This window comes from Neovison vison, chromosome 11 (genome assembly GCF_020171115.1).
Source record: "Neovison vison isolate M4711 chromosome 11, ASM_NN_V1, whole genome shotgun sequence".
Lineage (NCBI taxonomy): Eukaryota > Metazoa > Chordata > Mammalia > Carnivora > Mustelidae > Neogale > Neogale vison.
Genome location: NC_058101.1, coordinates 169,372,570 through 169,378,820, shown reverse-complemented (window position 1 = coordinate 169,378,820; position 6,251 = coordinate 169,372,570). Strand labels below are relative to the sequence as shown.

The following is a 6,251-nucleotide window of genomic DNA, read 5'->3' as shown; positions in this document are numbered from 1 at the left end:
CAAGTCCAGAAACATGAGAAATATATAACTTCTATTACTTCAATACAAAACAATATTTTTGGCAAGTCAGATTTTAAAGACTACAAAAATCTTAGTGCATCTTGTAAGAAGTGGACATTGTAACAGCCTTGGTGGCTAAGATAAGCTGCTTTGATTTTTTGAAGGCCAGTTGGTAGCAATTCCTTTAAAAATATTTTTAGCTTGTGACCCAGCATTTGCACTAGGAATTAGTGTTCTCTGCATATACATTTTCTGTGTAAGTTCGTTTGTTACATCATTATTACAACAAAAAATAGCTGCCTGGCCAATGCACTCATTAAATGTTGGTAGTATGCTTCATGAGGGGCAGGTCTTTTGCTAAGACCACAAGGGTCTGTGGCCCAAAAAGTGGAGTTTGAGAGTAATTCTTGCTGCAAGTTAAAAACAAACAAACAAAACAGTCTACATAGAGGTCAGGGAATTGATACAAAACTGTGTAATAGTTACAAATATTTTGCAGGTCTTAATAATGTCAGCTTTACTTTTCATATGGTAAAACAGGAAATAACCCAAATGTCCTTCAGTACATGAGTGGCACATCCATACCAGATGGAATACTTCTCAGCAATTAAGAAGGAACAAACTCTGGATGCATGCAGCAACTAGTGTGGATTTCAAGGGCATGATGCTGAGTGGAAAAAGCCAATCTGTACAGGTCACACACTGTAGGCAGCCATTCACGTTTTTGTTATCACAAAGTTAGATTAGCAGTCACCGAAGGGTTAGGGCTGATGAGGTTGGGGGTGGGGTGGGTGGTTGTGACTGGAAAGGGGTACTGAGAGGGAATGTTTTTGTGTTGATGAAATCTGATCTTGATTGTGGTGGTTGTTACCTGAATTGACACTTGTGATAAGGTGACCTAAAATGGTACACATGCATCCCAATGTCAGTTTCCTGGTTTTGATGTCCTGTAATCCAGAGGATGCAACCCTGTCTGGGAAATGGGGTGGAAATTATATGGGACTTCATACTGTTTTTGCAACACCCTGTGAATCTGTAATTATTTCAAAGTAAAATGTGAAGTTTTAGAAAGAATATCTAATAAAAGGAAGTGTTCAAAGTATTAGAATAAAACAAGTTTCAAAGTGATAAAGCATATGATCCCACCTTAATATTTCATATCACTTAACACATTTACCTGGAAGTAATGAGTGATCAAAATATTCTGAGCAGTAGCATGGTGGGTTCTTTTGGATTCTTTTGTGAGTGTGTGTATGCTTCTCTATAATGTCGATAGTTTAGATGAGCTGGTATCACTTTTGTCGTTTGAAAAACTGTACTCATAATAAGTCCCAAAAATCTAATTCTGGAATGTTGAAATTTAAATAACAGTTACATTGAGATTGTAAAGTTTTGTTTATATTGGTTACACCAAGTTAGCATTTAAATAGCTCTTAGCTGAGATTGGAGAGTATATTTATCCTCTAAAACGTGTTGTGTATGTAAATTTAAAGCTGTTTTTTGATCTTGGTATGACAAATGTCCTGTTTGATGTTCTGACTCCCCAGTGTTGTCCAATGTAAGTATATACATTGCAGGCCACATGAAATTTCAAGCTTCATTAACCACATTGAGAAAGTAAAAAGCAGGCAAAATGATTGTTTTTAAAGATTCTATTTATTTTTTGTCAGAGAGCAAGAGCGAGAGCGAGAGCTCGAGCAGATGTGCTCTCAAGCCAGAGAGCCCCTGTGGGCACATGCACAATCCAGGGGGGAGGGGCAGGCAGAGGAGTGAGACCAGGCAGAAATGAGAAGCAGGCTCCCTGGTAAGCAAAGAGCTGGATGTGGAATTTGATCCCAGGACTCTGAGATCACAACCTGAGCTCAAGCTTAATTGAGCCACCCTGGTGTCCTTTGTTGAAATCATTTTTAAGAAATTTAGTTTGTTTAATCAGTTATATCCAGAATATTATCATTTCAATATGTAATCAGTATAAAATCACAGTGAGATGTTTTACATTCATTTTATCATACTGTGATAAAAATCATACTGATGTGGGAAACAGAGGCAGAAGAAACATTATTAAATTTCCTTACCTCCTGACAAGCCCTTAAAACAGGCAGAGTGACTCTCCTCTAGGGACTCAACTACCCCACCTTAAGGGCTTGCTAAGGGCAAAGGGAAGTCCTAGCCTGACCGACCCCCTACCCCTCACCAGGACCCTGTGAGCACTTTAACAATTCCTTTGGAAACTTTATCTCTAAACCTCCCAGATAGTGTTGACAATCATTCCCAAGCATATGGCCTACTGATAGACATGTAAAGGGTCTCACAAAAAGGTTTTACTACTAGTAGTGAATAACCTTTCCCCCCAAAAATAGCTGGCCCCTCAAGGTCCTAGAAACCTTGCTTCCAAAATTCCTTAGAGACTGACACCATCCCTAATCCCTTCCCACCTTACAAGTATATACTGGACCACTCCTGAGAACCCCAGGGCAGCATCTCTTCCTGCCCACAGGTCCTGTCCCCATACTTTAATAAATCACCATTTTGCACCAGAGAGGCCTCAAGGATCCTTTCTTGGTACTGAGCTCCAGACCTCACCCAACCAAACCTCACCTATGTTCTAGAAGTTCATCATTTGGCGTCCAGCTGGGTCTGTGAGTCTTTACATTTGGACTCTGAGCTTTGGTGCAAAGTTGGTGAGTCTGTTCTCGCTCCTTCCTTTACTCTCACTTCAGGGCTTTTCAAGGAGTATGGTCTTATTGGAACACTTGCATGTCAGTTGCTTAGGCTTTAATCCTCTAGCCCGTGGCTAATCTACAGGGAAGAAAACATCAGATTTTTGGCTGGAAGTTAGTACGCTGGCCGGAATGGTAATAAGACCCAGAAACTTGATGTCGTCTCTTTATTCCTGTTCTTACATAAAGTTGGCTTTCTTGGGCACGGGACAGCCATCTAAGTCACCAGGAAGGACCGCTGCCATTCTTAAGACTCCCATGTGAGGTTTCTTCCTGAATGATCTAATGTGATCTCCTCCACATGCCTGGCCTAGCCACTTCCTGCCATGGGACCTCCACTGGAAGATGGCCCAAAGCAGTACCCGATTGAATTATAACACAACCGGGGATCGTTTCCTAGGGAAGTGGGTGGTAAGGACCCCATGTGTTGGAATGTCACATAGACCATGATGGGTTTCAGTCTTTACTGTTTCACGCCAGTGTCTTCTCCAAACTACTTAAAGCTATGAAATTGGGTAATTTCCCCTTGCCAAACTTTTTTTTGTTTCCCATGGGTTAAAAATGGCAGGGCAGCCCCACAACTTTTAGAGTATAGGATGGCACAATATCCTAGTCCATTCACCGGGCACCCATCTGTAGCCCAGGATACTAAGGGGAAGAAGAGGGAAGCTGGCACCCATCCAGGGCCTTTTATGGCAGGAATGCCTTCCCGAGGAGGTAGAATGGTGATCAATAGCGAGGTCTTGAGGGACGTCTTCTTTACGGTGGCTTTTGACATATGGGCAGCTCTGACATATCCTGTGTGGGACGCCACCAAGGCATCAGGGCGGATTAGGTAACGGACCTTCCTTCCTTTTCTGGGAGCATGGCCTCAGTAGGCTTCCTCAGTCCCAAGGACTCTACTGTGGGATGCCTTGGAACCCACTGGAAATAATTTGGATTGCAAAACTTAGGAGAGGACTGAGCTCCTGTAACACTGCATGGCCTCAGTGGGATCTATCAGTTAGATCTCCTGTACAGGAAACAGGGTGAATGAACCTAGGGTGCCTTCATTGTTTATGCCTAAGCCATCATTGCTCTACACCAGGACTCAGACCTAAGGGCGTTTTGCAGAATGTGTTTGCCTGAACGAGTGAGCTAGTCAACTCCCTCCTGACATATTGGGTGATTATTATGTAAATAAGCCTTCTAGAAAACCCAGGTTGCTAGGCCACCCCTAGGAAAGGGGACTCTGACTTTCCCTCTCTCTGTTTCTCCTCATAGATGTGGGGGCTTCTCCTTTACTCATGTCTGTGTTAATGGCTATAACTGGAGCCAACTGGGGTTAGTCTAACTCGAGATGGAGACTTTGAGGAATATTCCCAGGCAGCTGCCAAAACTCCCTTTGTTTCAGGGAAATTCCCTTTCTTCTTTGGCCTGACATGGACTGCTTAACCCCTCCTTCCTGGCGGGAAAACATGGCTTCTGCTCCTCTGTTGGAGCTGTCCTTTTAACCATTGCTGGTACTCTAAGGTTTGCTCTTCCAGACTAAGGAAACTTTTTTCTTAAGAGGTCCGTGACTTACAACAATGTAAAAATATTTATTTGTAAATAAAACATTCACCTTTTCTCTCTATCTGAACCCTCTAAAACTCAAAAGGTCTCAGTAAGTGTTTTCCTCCATGGCAATCAGTCATTTGAATAAGTTCAATAAGAATCTGTTCTCCTTGTAATAGAACACCATGGGAAGCATGGGTTATTTTACCAAGGCTTTGACTGGAATGCCCTATTTGAGAAAGACAAAAAGAACAACTCAGATATGACCAGACAGCTTTAAGGAACTAAGGTTGCCTTTTTGAAACCTGGAGCCATAAAGCCCCTTGGAACTGTTGGCCCAATACCTGGCTTACAGTGTTCCCAGCAGCCTCACCAGGTGAGTAAAGAATGTCACTTCCTGGCAGGTGCTGGAACCTCGGGATACCCTGGGGGACCTCAAGAAGAGGAATTCACCCCAATCGACAGGTATTGCAGGCATGTCTGATGGCAAGTACATGGCTTGGCTTCTGGCCTGGAGAGGCTATAATAAGTTCAACCTAGAAATTCCTTACAAGAAGTTCCAGTAAAGCAGATTCTAAAAGATCTATATGATCACTCACTGTTCTTGCTGAGCTTATATAAATAATTAGGCCACATTTGTTAAAACTGGACTTGTTTTTCAAATAAACTAGTCCTGATTTGGCTATCTCTGGAAATGAGGGTTATTTTAGAGAGACAAATTATGTTTTAATAACACCTTTATGAAGGTTACATTCTAGATTGGATTGTCTTTAAATGTTTGTTTACCTAAGGTAAACAATTTGAGGTGAACTTCAGAAAAGTTGCACAATAGCTCATTCAGAGGATCTTCTTGCATTTTTATTCTGGGGGGTTATAACAAGAGCCCATGGCACTTGGTTAAACAACTGGAAAATAGAATTGATTCCCAAACAATTGTATAACTTAACTATGACCTTGACCATTGTACTTCTCTATAGAGCATAACTGTTCAGATGTTACTGATCTTGCTTACTGTATTTGGCCAGATTTAAGATGCCCCTGTATAAAATACAGATGATAGTTGGTTTACTGATGACAGTAGTTTTCATGAAAAGAGTAAGAAAATCTAGGTGTGCCATAGTGCCCACTAGCACTTTGCAATTTCCAAAGCCTTAAAAAGTTAAATATTTCCTGCATTCAGCCTGGCATCCACAATCTTCTGGAAAGGTAGAAAAAACGAATCATACTTTAAAATGTCATATTACTAAGCTTAGTCTATAAACCCAGGAAAATTGAATTACTCTCCTACCAATAGGACTTCTCACGATGAGAACTGCTCCAAAACAACCTCTAGGACTCCGCCCTTTTGACTTATTACATAATAATATTATATAATAATGATCATCATAATTATTATTATGTAGTAATGAGTTATTATATATATGTATATAAAATATCTCTTTCCATAGATCTGTCATTGGATGAAGATTATAATGCCTTATTAAATACTCACTAGAGGCTGGTTTAACTTATAAGATACTCAGTGAAGATACTAATCATGTACTCCCCAAACCTGATTTAATTATAGCTGAAAACCCACCCCATGTAAATCTCAGGGACACTGTTTATTTAAAAAAAAAAAATTGGAAGTCACATACAACAGAAAGCCTACATCCAAAATGGAAAGGTCCCTATCAGGTCATACTATGTACTCCCACTGCGGGAAAGCTAGATAGACACTCTTCCTGGGTGCATATATCTAGAGTAAAACCCTAACCTCCTTCACAGGGACCCAGTGAGCAAATGAATGTGCCTTCTTACTCCTGTGAGCCCATAGAAGACCTCAAACTTCTCTTCAAGCCAAAATGAAGGTTGTAATTCTCTTTATCTTCCTTTCACCTATCTTAACTGACAGTTCCTTTCTACAGTGGGCACACCATTATACTGAACTGCATAATCAGTTTGTTGGATATGTGGAATTTTGCCTATGTCAAGTACATCCAGGTTACCCTGGTG

General features: G+C 41.0%; 1 non-coding gene across 1 annotated transcript; it reads left to right on the top strand.

Annotated features, from left to right (window-relative positions):
- The first annotated feature begins 268 nt into the window (after positions 1-268).
- LOC122890791 lies at positions 269-418 on the top strand. Its single transcript, XR_006381213.1, has one exon. It is a non-coding gene; the product is annotated as a small nucleolar RNA SNORA62/SNORA6 family (small nucleolar RNA).
- Positions 419-6,251: the final 5,833 nt, after the last annotated feature.